The 22,375-nt window shown below is 45.5% G+C and overlaps 1 long non-coding RNA gene across 1 annotated transcript; it reads left to right on the top strand.

Moving 5' to 3' along the window:
- Window positions 1-20,860: 20,860 nt before the first annotated feature.
- On the top strand, window positions 20,861-22,015 carry LOC127325932 (uncharacterized). The gene is made up of 2 exons (XR_007867409.1): window positions 20,861-21,161; window positions 21,502-22,015. It is a non-coding gene; the product is annotated as an uncharacterized lncRNA (long non-coding RNA).
- Window positions 22,016-22,375: the final 360 nt, after the last annotated feature.

Raw genomic sequence — 22,375 nt, forward strand, 5'->3', positions numbered from 1 at the left:
CAACTGATGATCCTATGATCATCAGAAGCTTGCTAGAGCATGCCAGGGCATGCCAGGACATCACTGGCATCAACACATGAATCATATAAATTAAATAGCCACAGTTAAGCAATAATTGAATCACATATAATTATATAAACCATTTTTATGATTGTATCCAGAAGCATATCATCAAGGAATTGATGGATATGGACCACAATTAAGCAAGGCTGAGCCTACCATGAGCCTACAATCATTGGTCATCACCCAAGCAGCACTGGTACTTGCTAAAACAGCAAGAATCACTCACAGTAGTGAGCCAGGGAAGCATACATGAACACACATGAGTGACTGGCAAGCATAATAACATGAACAAAAGCACAGAGCAAGAATCTAGCAAGAATGGCAAGCACCGGCATGGCCAGTGGCAACAATGGCCAAGGCCAAGAGAGCCAGAATCGAACAAAGACAAAGCAACGAGATGCACATCATTAGGGCTAGCACAACAGCTAGCACGAAGACAAGCAACATAGCGGCAAGATAACAAAGATAGCAAAGACTAATGAATGAAGAAGAAGATCACGGCATGGCCGCACCTCTACGAGGAAGGGCAAGCCAGTGACCAAGCTAGACGGAGACGAGGAGGAGAATGAGTAGAACAGGCACAGGAGAGAGAGAGAGAGCAAGAGGAGGCGCACATACCCAGGGCAAGCAGACGAGCTGATGCGGTCATGGCGGCCACGGCGGCGCGCGCCGAGTGCTCGGTAGCACCTGGCCAGGCCAGGCCATGCGCCGACAAGCGCCGTAGCGCCCCACACCACCGTGGCGAGGCCCACGGCGGCGCCACCGCGCCTGGAGCCCAGTGAGCAGCGGGATCACCACGATCCCGTAACCCTAGCCGCCGCAGAGGAGGTCGAAGACGAGCTGGAGCAGCACCCGCTCCAGATCGACGCGGATGAAGATGACCGCCGTCGTGAGGCACGTCGATTGCGCATCATGGCGGAGGCCATTTCCGGCGGAGCTCGCCGGAATCGAGCGGCGACGGCGGAGGCGACGCGAATCGCCAGAGAGGGATTAGGGTTAGGGTTCGGTCGCGCGTGAGAGGGAGAGAAAGAAGTGGGGCTGGTCGAGCCAGACCAGGCCGGTCGGTTCGACCTAACCCACTGGGTTGCACCGACAGGTGGGCCCAGGGGCATTTTTGCCATTTCACAATTCAATTAAAATGCATAAACTTTGGAAAGGCACAATAAATACTTAATAGCTCTAAAAAAATAATTAAAAATATGAAAATAGATCAGCATAAAATTCTATATCATAATAAAATACAAAGGGGAATTTTTGAAGACAATTAAGAATAAGTCTTCATTTGATGATTTAAATAATCATTTAAATCACACATATAATTTTCAATAATAAAAATAAGTCCATTAATGCATTTGGACTTTAAAAACACCTTGACAACATTTCAAGGTTGTATATTACTTTAAATCAAGTATCCCCAAATTATTCTTAGTAATAACCTCCTACATGAAATAATAATGACATCGGAAGGGGGGGACAAACCCTAAAACTGGAACCATGCATAATTGCTTCTTTAACCATTGCCCTTATCGGACAATGATGCTATTTTTTAGAACCAGAGGACAAGGGTCAGTCCACACCTTCAAACTGCAAAACTTTGCAGTGTTCAGGCAAGTTCATCACTTGCTCATGCCATTTGAGTATTTCTATCAAATTACTTGCAAAGTACTATGGTTATCACTATGCATAAAAAACCAAAACCACTACTTTCATAACTATGAATATGACTATGTGGTGGGCAATGGAACCATGGATTGTGTTGATATGGTGGAGGTTCCATTGCAAGGGTTTATATCCATCTAGGATTAAACAACAAATGTCGCCAGTGATTCTTGTGCCGTAATACCCGTGTTAACCATAAGATCTGGAGTGGGACGAAATAGTCAATTGTATTTCCACCTCTTGTACATCAACGGATGCGCTTACCGTAGACGGTTGTATCTTGCGGAGCAATTGGTGGGTGGGGAGCCCCTTCTAATTCCCCACGGTATAGCTGTTGCTTACCGTAGCGGTTCTTCGCTTGCGGAACAATTGGTGGGTGGGGATCCCCTTCTAATTCCCCACGGTAATGTGGTCTATGATGGGTTGCAGCTACCGGCGAAGGAGTTTGGTTCAATCCCAGACTGTCGTCGTGGTCGGGGTCCACCCTGAAATTACGGGAATAATGGGACCGGCGAGGACCCAGGGTCGGGGTTTGCAACAAAGGGTGGGTGTGTGAGGTAGCGGAGGAATATGATTGACTATGACCTTATACCGGGCCTCACACCGAAGGAAGTGTGGACGGGAAAGCTGCCCGGTTGGCACCAAGGTTAAGATCTCTTATGGGTAAAGCAACACCCCTCTGCAGAGTGTAAGAAGCGTGACTGTCACTCCTCGTTCGGGATGAGGAACTGCGAACGCGGCCGGAAAGGAGCTCCATGAAGTTCTAGTAAACCGGTGAAGGCTGACGGACATAGCTCTTTGGAATAAAAGCAATCTCTTGAAGAAATGTTTATCAAAACTTGCATTGGTATTAGACTTTCTGGTCTAATATCGTAGCTAGAGCATTAAACACCTCTTATCTATAATGAACTTGTTGAGTACGCTCGTACTCATACCACTCTTAAATCCCATGCTTAGATTGTCTGAATCGTCTGGAGGAGGACTACGACAACAATGAAGGAGCCGAGATCATCGGCTATGAAGAACCAGACCTCTCTGGAGGTATCGAGGGCGTAGACTACCTCATCGTCTACGGATCCGGGGAGGCTTCCGGAGGAGATCAAGCCTGAACATCTCGAGTAGTAGTAGTAGCCGAGCAACTCTTAGTATTTAGCTGCTCGAGGAAATAAATGTATAACTTAATGAGACTCTTATATAGTAAGCTAAGTTGGGTTCGCCTCGAACCCAGGAGTATTCCTCTTAGGACCCAAGAGGAGCTCCGAGACGACATGTGTATGATACTTGTATTAATAAATGAATGAGTTATGGACCTGCTATGTTCTGTTGTACTACTCTGAGGGATGTAATATTTGCGGAATGGTACTTCGTGAATGTTATATCAACGACTGGCATACTACAACATGCAGTGGTATGCAGGGTCACCACAGTTGGTATCAGAGCAAAAGCTTTGACCTTAGGTTGGAACCTAGTTAATGGGACCAAACGTTAGGAGTCAAATAGGACTAGTAAAGAATTCTCTAAAAATATGGTGTATATTCAATTGAGAATACAACAATCATATCTTTTAGTGCGATAATTCTTTATTATCTCTATTATGATGCATTATTACTAATCTTATAATCTTTCTATTTCTACAGCCAACATGGCAAGTTCACGTCCAGGACGAAACGTGAAAGTGATGGATTCCACACTGAGTGAATATGAAGGAGGACTTGCAGATATTCTACGAGCCATGTTACTTGAATTTGGGTGCGATCCCCAGATCCAAGTAAAGAAATACATGTACTATGATGGTACTGTATTGGCCAAGTGTAGGGTAGGACTGCGACTTCCCGAATCTCTGGGAATGAGCGTAGTCATGCCAGCAGGGGAAGCCAGGACTATCAACACAGCCTACCATATAGCTGTTATGAGAGCCATAACCGACATTCGGGAACATAAGACGAAAGAGCTTATGGGTTCCGAATTCTCCCATATTCCTCATAATCAGGAGGAAGAAGATCCCATGCTTAACCACTACAAATATGCAAAACGCAAACCCATAGCAGCTGCAAAATACATGGATAATAGCCGCAACTTCATATCATTACTCTTTCAGTTGAACCATCATCTGACGGGAGCAATTGATACGATGCTAGAGGAGTTTACTGAACCCAAGGAGGAGATTAGGGGGAAAGAACCTATGGAGAATGTGGTGCACACACCAGTTTACTCAGCTGGTGACTACATTAGTATAGATCCTCTTGAACGTGAACCTACACCTGTTACACCTGGGAACTATCTGGGTAGTTCCTATGGGGGATACGAGGGCGGAGAGGAATCCGGAAACAATCAGCGTTCCGAGACTCCTATAGAAAATTCCACGGGTTGGCGTTGGGGATCTGATACTGGAACTCATAGTACTTCTGTGTATTATGATGGGGAGATGAATGATGACGCCACAACCCAGAACCAGAGTTATCCTAGTAATGAAGGAGTTGATGGAGGGTATCCGACACAGGTTGAGTCGGGTATGAGTGTTGGAAACACCTATGGTGGAGCTACAGGGGAGTACACCCGATGGGTGGACTATGATGCACTTAACGATCAGTTTGTGAACACTGATTTCTCCCTAGGATCATCATCCGATTCGGATTACCAGCCGACGGGGAGACCTTATGTTCCAGGGTCTATCAGGAGGACGACACGTTCGACCGGATGGAAGCCTGGGATGTACCGGGAGTGAAGATCGACTAGAGTCCACCAAGGGAGGCGAGGCTATAATACACAAGTACCACGTGTATTATAGTATGTAATATTTGTATAAATTTGTACATATACTTTAATAAGTGAGTTTGCATACTCACATCGACTTGAGTATTGTAATAAGACCACTTAAGTATGTATATACATGGTATATGTTTTGTATGATTTGGATTTGCTTCTTGATTTCCATTGCGTGACTAGTTCTGTGCACAAAGTTGAGCTCAGAAAACTTGTGCATGGAGTAATTATGAGTATCATCTTGTATTGCAGAACTAGGGGGTTATGTCGGGAGCGTTAGGAGAGGAGACCGAAGCGCAACGCATGGACCGCGAAGCAAAACAAAAGGAAGAGGCTGAGGGAGCAGCCAGAGATCAGTTTCCACCACCACCACCCATGACGCAGCAGAATTTCGTCCAGTACATGCAGCTGGTGGAGGAAAGACAACGTGTGACGTTGGAGCAGCAGAACAAATTCTTTCAAGAGCTGCTGCAACAGAACCGGGTAGAGAGACCCGAGAATCCGGGAGTCACCTTAGCAGACTTCCAGAACACCAAGCCTATATCTTTCGCTTACGCGCCCGAGCCAATGGACGCGGAAGATTGGCTTATGGATACTGAGCGAAAGCTCAACACCGTTGGATGTAACGACCAAGAGAAGGTTCGTTATGCTACTCATCTGCTGTGTGGACCTGCCGCATCATGGTGGGACAATATCGTAGCCGTTTATCCGGCTGGAAAGGTATTTACCTGGGAGGAGTTCACGAGGAAGTTCAGGGAATCCAATGTCCCTGAAAGTATTGTGGAGCTGAAGCGTCGAGAATTTGAAAGTCTCGAGCAGAAGGACAAGGCAATCCTGACTTATGTCAGGGAATTCTCAAAGCTGTCCCGGTATGCTGTTGAGGAAGTCAACACCGAGGACAAGAAAAAGAAGAGGTTTCTGAGGGGGTTAAGTCCCCAGTTCAAGGTACAGCTCCGTATGATGAGAGCAACGGAGTTTCAAGAGTTGGTGGATGCCGCCATCACTCTGGAAGATGATTTCAAACAACTGCAGGAAGAGAAGAGGAAAAAGGCCAAGTTTGAGCCTAAGAGATATGTCAGTAACAAGCCTAATACTGGCTTGAGTTTCAAACCAAGGTACAACAACAACAACAACAACAATAATAGGAGGAACCAAGGAAACCAAGCCGCAAACCAGATTGTTTGCCGCATTTGTGGGTTTAGAGGGCATCTTTCACAAGATTGCCGGAAACCCAAAATAATATGCTTTGGGTGTCGTCAGGAGGGGCACATGCTGAAGGACTGCCCCAAGAGAAACACTGGAGGAGGTCAGTCTGGAGGAGGTGGAAGCCGAGGAGGAAACACCGGAGGGAACTGGAAGAATAAGAAGCCCTTCGGCAAGCTGAACTGCACCAGTCTGGAGGAGGTGGTCAACTCCGATCAGGCGGTGATAGGTACGCTTCAGATACTCACTCATCCTGGCAAAGTACTTTTTGATACTGGTGCAACTACATTATTCATTTCTCAACAATTCATCATCAAACATGGGATTAGTTGCACTAAGCTAGACACACCCATAACCATACTTTCTGCGGGGGGAACGATAGTAGTAACCCATACCAAACAAAAACAAGTCATCATGATCAATAAGTGCATGTTTGACGCGGACCTGTTCATTCTACCGATGAAGGACATTGATGTCATTCTTGGAATGAACTGGTTAGAAGCTAATGGAGCATTGATCGACTGTGTGAACAAGACAGTATCATTGAAAAGCCCCGATGGAAGTAGAATGATCTACCAAGGCGACAAACATACGCAGATTGAAGTGGAGCTACAGCTGAACAGCATGAAGGAAGTGAAACTAGAGGATATACCTGTAGTGAAAGAATTCCAGGATGTATTTCCTGCGGAATTACCTGGTATGCCACCAGATAGGGAGATAGAATTCACTATCGACCTAATTCCAGGAACAGCTCCGATTGCTAAGGCACCATACAAGATGGGGCCCAAGGAGTTGAAAGAACTTAAGGAGCAACTGGATGACTTAGAACAAAAGGGATTCATACAAGAGAGTGTTTCACCATGGGGATCACCTGTGATCTTCGTGGATAAAAGAGATGGAGGAAGAAGGATGTGCGGAGACTACAGGAATTTGAACAATGTGACCATCAAGAACAAGTATCCACTTCCAAGAATACAAGATCTATTTGATCAAGTAAGAGGCGCGGGAGTCTTTTCCAAAATTGATCTAAGATCCGGTTATCACCAGATAAAGATCAAGAAGGAAGACGTTCCGAAAACTGCCTTTGTCTCAAGGTATGGACATCATGAATACCTTGTAGTGCCTTTTGGATTAACCAATGCCCCAGCAATATTCATGAATCTCATGAATAAGATCTTCATGCCATATCTAGACAAGTTTGTCATCGTATTCATCGATGATATCTTGATATATTCCAAGAACAAGGCCGAACATGCTGAACATTTGAGGTTAGTGTTGCAAACACTAAGGGAACATCAACTCTATGCCAAATTTAGCAAGTGTGAATTTTGGCTAGATCAAGTAGAATTCCTTGGTCATGTTAATAGTAAAGATGGAATAGCTGTTAACCCGAGTAAGGTAGCAGCAGTTCTAGAATGGGAAGCACCCAAGACTGTCAAGGAAATCCGAGGATTCCTAGGAATGGCAGGATATTACCGGAGATTCATTGAAGGATTCTCTAAGATAGCAGGACCAATGACAAAGCTGTTAAGAAAGAACACACCATTTGTGTGGTCAGAGGAGTGTGAGAAGAGTTTTCAAACTCTAAAGGAGAAACTCACCACGGCACCGGTGTTAGCGGTTCCGGAAGTTGGCAAGGATTACACCGTGTACTGTGACGCATCCAAGCATGGATTGGGTTGCGTACTCATGCAAGATCGGAAAGTGATATCTTATGGATCGAGGCAACTCAGACCTCATGAAGTGAATTATCCAACACATGATTTGGAATTAGCAGCAGTCGTATTTGCACTCAAAACTTGGAGACATTTTCTCTATGGAGCCAAGTGTGAGCTCTATACAGATCACAAGAGTCTCAAATATTTCTTCACTCAGAAGGAACTCAACATGAGGCAGAAAAGATGGCTTGAACTAATCAAGGATTATGATCTGACAATCAATTACACTCCAGGGAAGGCCAATGTTGTAGCAGATGCCTTGAGCAGGAAGAGTACCGGCGGAGTGGAACAAGAAATCTCACCGGAGTTGAGGAAGGAAATAAGTCAAGCCCAAATACAACTTTGGGAGAAGGAAGCCCATGAAGGATTATCGGCGTTGCAAGTAGCCGATGAGTTAAATGTTAACCTGAAGAATGAGATAATGATGGGTCAGCTGGACGATCCATTTATCGTTGAGGAGATGAGAAGAATAGATGAAGGAAGACCATCAGAATTTCATCGAGGAGAATCTGGATCATTATGGTTCCAGAAGAGAATTTGCGTTCCGGATATTGCGGAAATTAAGGAAGTAATACTCCGGGAAGCTCATCAAACAACATATTCCATACATCCGGGAAGTACAAAGATGTACATGGATCTAAAGGAGTTATTCTGGTGGAACAACATGAAGAGAGAAATAGCACAATATGTGGCGGAATGCCATACCTGCCAGAGAGTGAAGGCTGAACACCAGAGTCCAGCAGGAAAGTTACAACCTTTACCTATTCCAGAGTGGAAATGGGAGGAAATAGGGATGGATTTCATCACCGGACTACCCATGACTAATAAAAAGAAGGACATGATATGGGTAATCGTGGACCGGTTGACGAAAAGTGCACACTTCTTAGCGGTAAATCAGCAGGATAAAGGAGAGAAACTCATCGATCTTTACATCAAAGAGATCGTGAGTAAGCATGGAGTGCCTAAGAAGATAGTGTCGGATCGAGGATCCGTGTTCACATCAGCATTCTGGAAGCAACTACACGAAGCTTTAGGATCCAAGTTGGACTATAGTACCGCTTACCATCCCTAGACAGGTGGACAAACCGAGAGAACCAACCAGATCTTAGAGGATATGCTTAGGGCTTGTGCCCTAGACTTCGGAGGATCATGGGAGGAGCACTTACCACTAGCAGAGTTTTCATATAATAATAGCTATCAAAGCAGCATCAAGATGGCACCGTTTGAAGCTCTGTATGGAAGGAAGTGTAGATCACCGATATGTTGGTATGAAGCCGGAGCAAGCAAAGAGTTCAACCCTGATTATGTCAAGGAAAAACAACAAATCATTGACATTATCAGAGATAGGCTCAAGATAGCCCAAAGTCGACAAAAGAGTTATGCCGATCAGAAGAGGAGAACATGGGAGCCACGAGTTGGAGACATGGTATATCTTAAGGTAAGCCCGATGAAAGGACTCCAGAGGTTTGGAGTAAAAGGAAAACTCAGTCCTAGGTACATCGGACCTTTCAAGATTTTGAGTCAAAACCGAGGATTAGCCTTTGAATTGGAATTACCGGGAAGGTTATCTCAAGTTCACAATGTATTCCATGTGTCACAACTCCGAAAGTGTCTGAAAACCCCCGATGAACCAGTATCACATGAAGAGCTCGAGTTACAACCAGACTTGACTTACATCGAGAAGCCAGCCAAGATTCTCGAGGAGAGCTGGAAACAACTCAGAAATAAAGCTATCAAGTACTGCAAGATACAATGGAAGCATCACCCCGAGAGGGAAGCCACCTGGGAAAAGGAAGAAGACCTGAGGAAAACATACCCTGAGCTGTTCAGGTATTACAACCACAACTTCGGGACGAAGTTTTCTTTAAGGGGGAAAGGCTGTAATGTCCCAGGTTTAGAGATGATCGAGGGGTAGATTTTAGAAAGGGATGTGCATTGCATGGCAAATTCTGGGGAAATTTCGCGCTTTTAAATAAAAACTGCATCGAAGGGGGACAAGTTTCTCTCTCGACACCTTACAGGGTTAGGGTTTCGAGAGTGCGACAAACTTGTACCTCACTTAACTTGATTAGGTTTTTGAGAAGAGAGGGGGAGAGATCACATCAAACTTAAGTTGTTTGGTTGAATTCAAAGTTAAGTTGTATGATTGAATTCAACTCAAAGTTGAATTTGAAATTCAAATTCAAACATAAAAACAAATATCTCATAAATTAATTATAAGGAAATTCATTAAGTAAATAATAAGGATACAAAGTATAAATAATACACATAATAATTAAAGCTCATTAGAGAAAACCCTGAGCTTTATTGATCATCACACAATTTACATTGTCATTACAATATTCATAAAGAAATTAAATGAATAATACAACACATTACAAGAATTGCTTAAATAGAAAAAGAAAAAGAAAATTACAAGTAAGAAAAATATATCCTAAGCTACAAGTTAATCTTGAGCTTGAAGATCTTCATCTTGATCAATTTCATGATCCCTGCATATAAATCACACAAAAAGAACATTGTGCCAAGTGGCAATGCCAATTGGCAGGTTAGCAATAATATTGGATCATGAGAGGATTTGACCAAAGCTGCCGAGCTGATCTTCTCACAGCTCAAGTCCCAAGCCTCTAGTACACACATACACACAGGCAGCACACACCACATGTGTGCATGCACAACAGCACCACACACACAGTGAGTCACCAAAGTGAAGTGGTGGAGCTGTCGACCAGGGAAGCAAGGCAGGCTTGGTATAAAACCTTTTCACCAAGCCAAAACCCTAGCAGCTCCATCGACAGAATCTCCAGGGTAAGAACACAAGCACATCAAGAACAGGAAGAACAGCCACTGCTGTTCAACCTGCCTAACTCACCACAGCACTGAATCAAGCACCACAAGATTGCAAGGAGGATCAGGGCAAGCATCATCACCACACTGAAGAAATCCTCTACACCAACACCCATTTTCTAGGAGCTGGAGTGAGGTATACACAAAAGAACCTGAGCAAACACATGCTTTGCTCATCAATAAGCATACACGTGCATCACAGAATCAAAAAGGGTATGAAACCCTGTCTGTGTCATCATTTGGCTGCAAAGCCATTTGGTGCAAGCAAATATGGGTAAAGACCATTAGGCAATCATCCTATGGGAACAGCAGTTATGCAAATCAATGCATAACTGAAGAAATCCAGCAAAAGATGAAGTCACAGCTAGCCTAGCCCACACACTTAGCACCTACAGCTATTATGCCATCAGACTATAGACAATTACTTGTCTATATACTTTGTCAACATCAAAAGGTCACTGGAAGTCCAATATTGGATCAAGCCAGTGAACAGCTATTCCATTCCAGCCAGCAATCACAAACCATGGCAAATCACAGAGAGGGGAGCAACCAGGACAGCATCACAAGTGTTGCCAGGGCCACCTCAACCCTAAGCCAGCACAAGAACCTACACATCATTATCCATTTGGATTCAGTAGAGGGCTAGGGTACACAACTGAGTGTTGGCATCCATCTAGCCCTGTCACAGTTAATAGGATGATCACAACTGCAAAGCAGCTCACATCACTTATCTATTTCAGTACATTCAGGCAATACAGATAAGTGAGCAACACAAATAATCAAAGCACCAGGGCCTTGCAGATGATCCAATGGATCATTGCAAGCAACAGCTGCTGATTAAGTAAGCACCAGCACACACCAGGATCAGCCTGTGTGATACACACATATCACAGGTTGAATAGAAGTGAAGCACTGAACCAACACATAAGCTTATACAAGCAAATGATGATCCTATGATCATCAGAAGCTTGCTAGAGCATGCCAGGGCATGCCAGGACATCACTGGCATCAACACATGAATCATATAAATTAAATAGCCACAGTTAAGCAATAATTGAATCACATATAATTATATAAACCATTTTTATGATTGTATCCAGAAGCATATCATCAAGGAATTGATGGATATGGACCACAATTAAGCAAGGCTGAGCCTACCATGAGCCTACAATCATTGGTCATCACCCAAGCAGCACTGGTACTTGCTAAAACAGCAAGAATCACTCACAGTAGTGAGCCAGGGAAGCATACATGAACACACATGAGTGACTGGCAAGCATAATAACATGAACAAAAGCACAGAGCAAGAATCTAGCAAGAATGGCAAGCACTGGCATGGCCAGGGCAACAATGGCCAAGGCCGAGAGAGCCAAGAACTTAATGAAAGATAGCAACAGATGCACATCAGTAGGGCTAGCACAACAGCCTAGCACAAGAAGACAAGCAAAGATAGCAAAGAAAGATAACAAAGATAGCAAAGACCAATGAATGAAGAATAAAGATCATCACGGCATGGCTGCACCTCTACGAGGAAGGGCAAGCCAGTGACCAAGCTAGACGGAGACGAGGAGGAGAATGAGTAGAACAGGCACAGGAGAGAGAGAGCAAGAGGAGGCGCACATACCCGGGGCAAGCAGACGAGCAGATGCGGCCATGGCGGCCACGGCGGCGCGCGCCGAGTGCTCGGTAGCACCTGGCCAGGCCAGGCCATGCGCCGACAAGCACCGTAGCGCCCCACACCACCGTGGCGAGGCCCACGGCGGCGCCACCGCACCTGGAGCCCAGTGAGAAGCGGGATCACCACGATCCCGTAACCCTAGCCACCGCAGAGGAGGTCGAAGACGAGCTGGAGCAGCACCCGCTCCAGATCGACGCGGATGAAGATGACCGCCGTCGTGAGGCGCGTCGATTGTGCATCATGGCGGAGGCCAGTTCCGGCGGAGCTCGCCGGAATCGAGCGGCGACGGCGGAGGCGACGCGAATCGCCAGAGAGGGATTAGGGTTAGGGTTCGGTCGCGCGTGAGAGGGAGAGAGAGAAGTGGGGCTGGTCGAGCCAGACCAGGCCGGTCGGTTCGACCTAACCCACTGGGTTGCACCGACAGGTGGGCCCAGGGGCATTTTTGCCATTTCACAATTCAATTAAAATGCATAAACTTTGGAAAGGCACAATAAATACTTAATAGCTCTAAAAAAAATAATTAAAAATATGAAAATAGATCAGCATAAAATTCTCTATCATAATAAAATACAAAGGGCAATTTTTGAAGACAATTAAGAATAAGTCTTCATTTGATGATTTAAATAATCATTTAAATCACACATATAATTTTCAATAATAAAAATAAGTCCATTAATGCATTTGGACTTTAAAAACACCTTGACAACATTTCAAGGTTGTATATTACTTTAAATCAAGTATCTCCAAATTATTCTTAGTAATAACCTCCTACATGAAATAATAACGACATCGGAAGGGGGGGACAAACCCTAAAACTGGAACCATGCATAATTGCTTCTTTAACCATTGCCCTTATCGGACAATGATGCTATTTTTCAGAACCAGAGGACAAGGGTCAGTCCACACCTTCAAACTGCAAAACTTTGCAGTGTTCAGGCAAGTTCATCACTTGCTCATGCCATTTGAGTATTTCTATCAAATTACTTGCAAAGTACTATAGTTATCACTATGCATAAAAAACCAAAACCACTACTTTCATAACTATGAATATGACTATGTGGTGGGCAATGGAACCATGGATTGTGTTGATATGGTGGAGGTTCCATTGCAAGGGTTTATATCCATCTAGGATTAAACAACAAATGTCGCCAGTGATTCTTGTGCCGTAATACCCATGTTAACCATAAGATCTGGAGTGGGACGGAATAGTCAATTGTATTTCCACCTCTTGTACATCAACGGATGCGCTTACCGTAGACGGTTGTATCTTGCGGAGCAATTGGTGGGTGGGGAGCCCCTTCTAATTCCCCACGGTATAGCTGTTGCTTACCGTAGCGGTTGCTGCTTGCGGAACAATTGGTGGGTGGGGATCCCCTTCTAATTCCCCACGGTAATGTGGTCTATGATGGGTTGCAGCTACCGGCGAAGGAGTTTGGTTCAATCCCAGACTGTCATCGTGGTCGGGGTCCACCCTGAAATTACGGGAATAATGGGACCGGCGAGGACCCAGGGTCGGGGTTTGCAACAAAGGGTGGGTGTGCGAGGTAGCGGAGGAATATGATTGACTATGACCTTATACCGGGCCTCACACCGAAGGAAGTGTGGACGGGAAAGCTGCCCGGTTGGCACCAAGGTTAAGATCTCTTATGGGTAAAGCAACACCCCTCTGCCGAGTGGAAAGAACTGTGACTGTCACTCCACTGTTAGGGATGAGGAACTGCGAACGCGGCCGGAAAGGAGCTCCATGAAGTTCTAGTAAACCAGTGAAGGCTGACGGACATAGCTCTTTGGAATAAAAGCAATCTCTTGAAGAAATGTTTATCAAAACTTGCATTGGTATTAGACTTTCTGGTCTAATATCGTAGCTAGAGCATTAAACACCTCTTATCTATAATGAACTTGTTGAGTATGCTCGTACTCATACCACTCTTAAATCCCATGCTTAGATTGTCTGAATCGTCTGGAGGAGGACTACGACAACAATGAAGGAGCCGAGATCATCGGCTATGAAGAACCAGACCTCTCTGGAGGTATCGAGGGCGTAGACTACCTCATCGTCTACGGATCCGGGGAGGCTTCCGGAGGAGATCAAGCCTGAACATCTCGAGTAGTAGTAGTAGCCGAGCAGCCCGAACTCTTAGTATTTAGCTGCTCGAGGAAATAAATGTATAACTTAATGAGACTCTTATATAGTAAGCTAAGTTGGGTTCGCCTCGAACCCAGGAGTATTCCTCTTAGGACCCAAGAGGAGCTCCGAGACGACATGTGTATGATACTTGTATTAATAAATGAATGAGTTATTGACCTGCTATGTTCTGTTGTACTACTCTGAGGGATGTAATATTTGCGGAATGGTACTTCGTGAATGTTATATCAACGACTGGCATACTACAACATGCAGTGGTATGCAGGGTCACCACAGCTTGTCCCGTGGGCTCTGGAATGTAACATAAATTAACTCAGAACTGATCTTTTCTGTGAACATCTAGTGAAATTCTTTGTGATAAATAACCTACATCACTATACCAAGCTGAACTTCTAATTTTTCTATCAAGCACACATCTACAACACATACATGCATTTCAATTATCAGCAAGAAATAGGAATCAAAGTAGTGCACTTCAGCTCATATCAGCATACACGTTCACATCAGCAAGCGAGCATGCAACAACTAGGTAGTCTTGGGCAGCACACAGGCGGTATTTGGGTTGCCAGGTAATATAAAAATGAGCTTTCACATACACAAATGTGTACTTCCACAAAAGCATCAGAACTACTAGAGAGGACATTAAAAAAACACCTAGCCAAGCTCACTACTAGAGAGGCACATAGCATGCCTCACTTAGGCAGGCAATAAAACAAGCATGTACCACACGTTTACACTAACACACTAAAGTAGTCGATCTTCTCTTACTGGACAAAGAGGACTTTCACATTAAAATTATAAACACCAACCGATTGAATTCTTCCGACCGAGACTAAACTTATGCTAATAGATGAAACGAACTTACTGCTAGTAGATGCATTGTAGTGCCCCAATAATTATGAACTTCAGGCACATACGGGGTGAACTTCCCAACAAAACAAGACTTCGGGACAAAAAAAGATGAACACCTTGAGTTGGACTAGCGAACTTGCATTTTAAATAAAAGCGGACTTCACGGTTTTGTGTATACCTAATTTCTGATTATTTTTTTCAAGAGGAAGAACAAATGCATGCTCAGTACTTTGTGTATACACACTGAGTTCCTAGATAGAGAATGTGAATTGCTGGGACAATTTATTAGAGGTAATTCATTTTGGATAATCCAATTTAAAAAATGAAGTCATTTTCACTATATTCAAACTTCCAGATTTCAAAATAGTGAACTATGTCCAAAAAATGCGAACTTTTTTACACATGGGTGAATTGAACCCATTTTTCTGAAAAAGTGGAACTTATTCTGAAAAATAAAGTGAACTCTCCCACCATTTAAACTGAACTTCGAAATTTGCCTTTCCCAAGGAAATAAATAAACAAGTGCACTATCTAAGTCCAATATCATGAAGTGCAACATCAACTCGAATCTACAAGCATAGCAGACAAACTGAACTACTCATGCAAATAAAAGTAAACTTTCTAGCCTTGTTATTGGTTTAAACCACCAAGTAGGCAAAAGGAAACCCTGGATAGCAATAATATTTGTACATAGCAATAGGAACGGACTTAAGTATTTATATATGATGAACAGACCAGGGGCAATCGCGCGATGAGAGGAATAGCGATTGTCCGGTGCACTGGGAGGTTTGGATCGGCGTGCTTGGAGTCCACCTGATGCGGGCGCCGGTGGCGCGTAGAAGGTGGGGAGGGCGGCGTGGTGTCCCCCGGCGGCGCGCAGAAGACGGAGATCGTGGAAGGGGCACAGGCGGGCGACGGCGGCGTGCGGGCGGGAAGTGGGGGAGGCGGGGAGGGCGGCGCGCGGGGTGTGAGGCGGGCGACGGCGGCGGGTGGGAGGTGGGGGTGGCGGCGCGGGCGAGGAGGCTGGTGGTCGTGGCTCGCGGGGCCGGAGGCGGAAAGCAGCAGCGCGGGGCTGGAGGTGGAAAGCGGCGGCGCGCGGGCTGGAGGCGGAAAGCGGCGGCGCGCGGGCCGGAGGCCGAAGGCGGCGGCGCGCGGGGCCGGAGGCCGAAGGCGGCGGCGCGCAGGCGGGAGGTGGGTGGTGGTGGCGCGCTGGCGGTGGGAAGCAGGTGGCCGGGCGTATGATCTGTTCGTGGTGGGGAGGGGAGAACGAGGGAAGTTCATTTACTCCAGGTGTGGAACGGGCGGGTCCAGGTGGGTGGGGTTTTTCCGGTTAGTTCGGTTGGTTTTTCCTCGGTTAGTTTGGTTGGTTTCAGGGGTTCAAGAATAGCTATATATAGAGAGAGAGGGTGGATTTGCTATGTTTGTAAGTAGTGGAGGGTGTAATCGGAACCATTCATTTGCATTGAGATTCGCACCTTGTTGTAAAAGTGGCTCCAATTTCATTAGTTTCTACATATCTTCATACCAAAACGGCAAACGGGACCAGCTCCTTTCCTCTTACAAGGATGCCAATTTAGGTAATCTAGCCTGGCCTAGCCTACCTATAGCGTTCAGATTTACCTCAAAACCCAGGCATGCCGGTCAACTTTACAGATTCACGTGAGGTGTCAGTGAGGTATTGGTTCCAAGTTGGTCTTGGATATAACGGGAAATCTTGGCTCTCATTTCCCTAACGGGAAATCTTGGTGAATGCTCCACTAGAGCGAAACACTAACCCCGCATTTATAACGGACACTCCTTTGATTTACTTCCTTCGGGTCAAAATGAACCAGACAGTACCACCAGCCCATCGATATTACTAAACCACCAGCCTCTAACTCTCTTCTTTAATACAAAAGCAGATGTGTTTGTTCCTGTTTATGCATCATTAGGCATTAAGGCATGGCCCTGCTCTAGTCACGGGCCAAGAGCCTTGTTGTCCGTGACCTGACATCATCATTGGTTCCAGTTCATGTTTTGTCCTTTCCCATTTTCTTGGACGTCACATGTCAGGATGCAAGTGGACATGTCCCCTAAGTATCTGCGCCCTGCCTGTATTCCAGCCATCCCAGTCAAGATGACAGAGGAGAGGCCGATTGCAAGCGTGACTTGCTCCGGCTCGAGACTCACAGACATTTATTTCCAATCTGGAAATACTAAGAATTGGTTTCTTAACCAAATAAGCACATGTTAGTGTATTGCATACTGATCAATGAAAATAGACCACAATACAGAAGGACATGAAATTACCAGAGGTTTTATTAGTAGCCATCTGAGTAATAATTGGCCACTTCTCCATCTTCTCGTGGTTTGTATGACCACCAATTTGTGGTTACCGTCGAAGGCAACCACGACAGCCTAAAGTTCAGAGAAACAGAAATGTCAAATGTGTTCCATATGAAAAATGACAGATACGTCATTAACAAAGATGAATATTGTATCATATTCCTGTTATACAAGCAATGTTCAAAATATGTGAATATATTTGATCTCTAAGATACAATCTGATTATACCCACCAATTGATTTATCAAGCATGCCTTTAAAACGTGACAAACTAGCTACTGCATCATATACAACATAGCATGCAAGCAAAAAAAGAAAGGGGATCAGACGAGCAAGAAAATCTCAAAGTTTCCCTGAGATTCCTTTAATCCTAGCTGGCTAAATATGAGCAATGAAGTTCTGGTGGACAGAAAACTAAATTCACAGAACAACCAGAGCCTGTGGCAGCATGCATGCCACCTCCAAGAAGTGAGACACTTATCAATTATCATGAGACTGTGGCTGTCCAACTAGATATTGACAAATGACATTAGCAGATCTGATTAAATAATGAAAGGCAGTAGTCCAAGTCTGATGTATTGGTTGTTGTTGTTCTCACTTTCCAGAACTATAAAAGGAACCACAAGTGTTATGGAAGAGTGCATGAGTAAAATATTCAAAGATTGGTATACAATTTATAAAAGAGCCAACCACCCAAACAAAAGGAGCCTGTTCATTGGCTTGAACGGTGCTCTGCACATATCTAATGGGTGCCCTCTTTAAAGTAACAAATTTAGATTAAATCTGGGAAACAAAGGGACATTAAATCTTTCTTGAGAACCGATCCTCTAATCTGACGGAATTCCAATGGCAAATGTGCCAAGGAAAAGGTAACACAATGGCAAGAAAACAAATTAAGGACAGGATGCACTTATTTCACAGGTGCGGGTTCTCGAAGCGGCGCATCATTTAGGGTGCAAGCAATCACGCGAGATGGAGAAGGGGGCGGCGAGCAGCAGGTACCCATCGGAGGAGCGGGTTTTTGAAGTCCTAACTTGGGTTGGATCTAGAGCCATAGAGACTATACCATCAGCAATATCTTCTTTTCCCTACTCTGAAAATTTTCACAAATTTAAGCTTCAAGAGGTCTAGAAATTTGAAATAAAAGAATGAAAATATCCACAAAAAAGAATTTAACATGGCAGGATTATCATCCAATACTACAACTTTGGCGAAAACCGCAGCAGCAGAATAATAAGGGAAAACAGCTGTTGTGTCGTTTACTCCTGAGATTGTACGGATAGTTCACCGGAGGCCTAAGCTGGCGGTGACGGGTGGGCGCCGTGGCCGGCGCTGGTTGTCAGCAGGGGATTGGGAGATCAGAGAATTAGACTAGGTCGGGATAGCATATAGAGGAGATACATTTTTCTTATTGCTTGCCCTTACGTTACATCTATGGGGCTTATAAAACCATACAAGGATAAGTGTCCTGGGAGGACACGGACTCAACTTATTCTAAATTCTAAGCTAACTCAGATCTGGACTTTATGTCTCGTTGTTTCCTTCTGCTGCAAGGGTCGAGCCAGACCCTTCCTTCTGTGATCTGCGCTGATAGGGTATCCCCCAGTGTGTGTCCACAACAACAGCAGTAGCAGAATAAGGTGCCTGCCTTACTTGACGAAGGTGCCTGCCTTACTTGACGAAGGTGCCTGAACAAAAAGTGGATGGAGCCTTCCGTTGTGTTCAACGGTGCCAAGTGAATTTACTAAACAAGAGAACATGCTTCTGCGTGGAGTGGGTATCAAATCCTAAGTTTAGGGATAGGTAGTAAATTGAGTCATTATGCACAAGGCAGTGAAATGTAGGTTGAATAGTACAAAATTCAAAATGAACTCCCTTCTATTTGGTCTAGGAATAGATTTAGCACACAAAGACTGCTTTATAAGAAACAATGCTTGTATAACTTGAAAGGAGCCTGTTCAAAAAATGGGATGCCTCCTCAGATTATTCGGACCATTTGATATCATTTGGTTCCTATAAAATAAAGTGGGAACAGAAAGGAGCCCATTTGAGATTAGTTGGTGCCTACTGAATCACGAAAGGGTGCTCGGTACAATCTCATACGGTGCTTACTGAAATTGTGGCAACACAAATTAAACAGTGATGGTCCCCTTGTATGAACATAAGCCTAGTGGGGATCATCCCACAATTATTGACACTACCATAGTCCAAAGCAAAAAAAAAAGACGGAAGAAAATGGCAAAATCATGGCTGCATCAACTTTTCTTATCTGAGAAAAAAACAGAGGCCTACAAATCAGTTGGTATCCGATGGCGCACCTGGACAGCGACGTACAAGACCCTCCGCACGCGAAGGTCGCGCTCCTGGTGGCAGTATGGGGGCAGCCCCGGGAACGCCAGCGTCGAGGCGGTATGGGTCCAGCCAGGTGGCGCCGGCGTTGAGGCAGTAGGAAGCCAGCCCGGGGCGCGCTGGCGTCAAGACAGTAGGAGGGATCGGGCGAGTCCAGGGCGCGTCGGCGTCGAGGTAGTAGGGGGCAGCTCAGGGCGCGCAAACGTTCAGGCAGTAGTGGGCAGCACAGGGCGCGCCGGCGTCGAGGCAATAGGGGGCAGCTCGGGGCGCGCCGGCGTCGAGGGATCTGCGAAGTTTCATACCAGGCGGTGCCTTTGGGAGCGGGGCGGAGGGACGCTGGGATTTCCACTGGTAGACCAGGTGTCCAGGTCGCCCAACACCACCTCGCATTCGCAGCATCTCTAGGGCAACGGGGCGGCGCGCCCATGGCGACGTAGCTGCGGGAGAGTTGGCGCTGATATCCGGATGCGGCGTTGGAGGCGCGGAGACGCACCGTAGATGAGGAGCTTGAGCCCGTCCTCATCCTACAGCCAGATCGAGCCCGTCCTCATCCTGCACCCAGATCAATCCCCTCCTCGTGGTCCCCTAGACGCAGGCGTCGGTCGTGACCGGAACCGTCGGGGCCGCAGGGGAGATGGGGTTGGCTTGGGCTATTCCGTTGATCTGGTCCAACTCAACAAAAACAGGATCTGAATGCAGCGACGGAGACGAGGGGCTCCAGCTCCAGCCCTCCTCCTCTCCACCAAGAAACGGGGCAACGGGAACCATGAAGAACTCTCGAGCTATTAACAGGAAAACGAAAAGGTGCAGAACTATTGGCAAGCTTGGCACTTAATCGAAAGGATCACGGGACTGCAAATCTGCCAATCTCGGGCAGGACACCAATGTAGGGAGCAGGGCTAGGCTGGGAGGTGGCAGAAAATGGGCCCAAATCATCCCAAAGAGGAAAACCCCAAAGTCTCAACTAAATAAGAGAAATATAAGTTGGAGAGAATGGAACATAGCATAAATGTGAATCTCAAAGCAACCTCAACTGTGATGATTGCAACCTCCATGGAGTCACAAAATAGAAAAGCTTTTCTCTCTCTCTATATATATATATATATATATCCAAAATAGTCTGCTACCCACCCTCAGTTACCCGTTTGATCATCCTATAGGACATTTTTCGACGGTGGATTGAACTAACGGCGTTAACTGTATAACCGGCCACCTGTCCCGGAAAACCACCACAAAGCCTACTCATGCGACCCCCACCACCACCTACCCGCAATACTGCACATCTCCCCCTCTCCCTCCCCTGCAATGGAGTCTTGCTCTCACGGCCGTCGCGCTCTCCCTAGGCATCTCCCTGCACGGCTGCGTGCCTACGGGCGCAACGACGGGCAGCGACCCAGGTGCAGGGATGGCTGCCGCTGATGGCGCCGTCGAAGGAAATCATGGGCACGGAGGGGCCCGGCCGGCGGCGGGGATTTGGAGAAGAGCCGACGTCCTACCAGTTGGCCGGAAAGAAGACGTGCCACGCTAGAGGTGGACCGGGAGAAGGACGATGGCTCCCGGTAATCCTCTGCTCCGGATCGGGAGGAGCACAGATGCAGCGGCAAAACTTCCTGTGCTCCTGCCAAAACAATTTTCTTCAACTTGCGCCTCTGATTCTCTCTAATAATTTGTTGATATGTGTTCGTCTGAATGCGTTACCTTTTTTGCATCTGGATTTGCTTCCTCTTTTTTTCCCGATCTGGATTGATTTTGCTTCAACGTTTCATTGAACCAGGTGTTTTACTACATATATAGTGTGCCTCCCGATCAAGATCCAATTTGTTTATTTGTTATAATCTTTCATTTTCCATTCATTCAGTGGCACAGCTGACACTTTTTCTCTTCCATGTATGCATTCAGATGTACAATTTGGTCGCCTTTCAATTTTTGGAGACGAATATTTGGCTAGTGAAAAACACAAATTACATTGATATTAAGGAGAGCTGAAGATTTTCCAGTTTCAAAGCTGATTTTTAATTCATCTTAGATGTATTTAGTTGGACTGTAATAATGAAGTGAATTGGCGTTGTTACGATTCTTTTCTTTGTTGACAGATGAAAAATATCATCTCTGCCTCGGGCTTCAACTATCTCGTGTGCAGTGTTGATGTCAACCTTGCGCGTCTATGGGTTGACGCACCACTCCTCCGAGTCGGCCAGGGTGATAGTGCCGCCAGCGCAGTCGAGCTCGCACAATGTTATTGTTGCTGGACAGGAACAGAACGCGTAGCAGTATCAGATTGAACCATGGGTTTCTATTGATATTCTTGCAGGTCCTCATCCTTAAGAAAACCTGACAAGAAAAACTTGTAAAAACCCCATCCCCCTTCGTGTAAAACACTGGGGAAAATCAATGTAAATTCCGTTTCTGCTCAGTTTGATCCCTCACCTTGTTTTTTGCAAATTGTTTGTTGGTATTTCTGACGGAAGTATGTCCCGATTCAGAGGTACAATGGGCTACCTTTCCACTTGAATTTCTAGCATAATATATTTGCTTGCTGTGTGATTTGAAAAAAGATACTCGAATAACGATGCATTTAGCTCGTGATGTAAAGGCCTCGCACTCCATGGAGCGAATGCCGCGCTAAAAAATGATAGCAAATCCGGTTACTATGCTGGCGGCACTTCCCAATGCTGTTTAACGAATCCGGCTACACTTCCAGCTACACTTCAGGATGTTGTTTCAACTTCACTTTGAGATGCTATTTTAGTTGCACTTCACTTTGCGATGCAAT

The sequence above is a fragment of the Lolium perenne genome, chromosome 6, assembly GCF_019359855.2.
Source record: "Lolium perenne isolate Kyuss_39 chromosome 6, Kyuss_2.0, whole genome shotgun sequence".
In the NCBI taxonomy this organism is placed as follows: domain Eukaryota; kingdom Viridiplantae; phylum Streptophyta; class Magnoliopsida; order Poales; family Poaceae; genus Lolium; species Lolium perenne.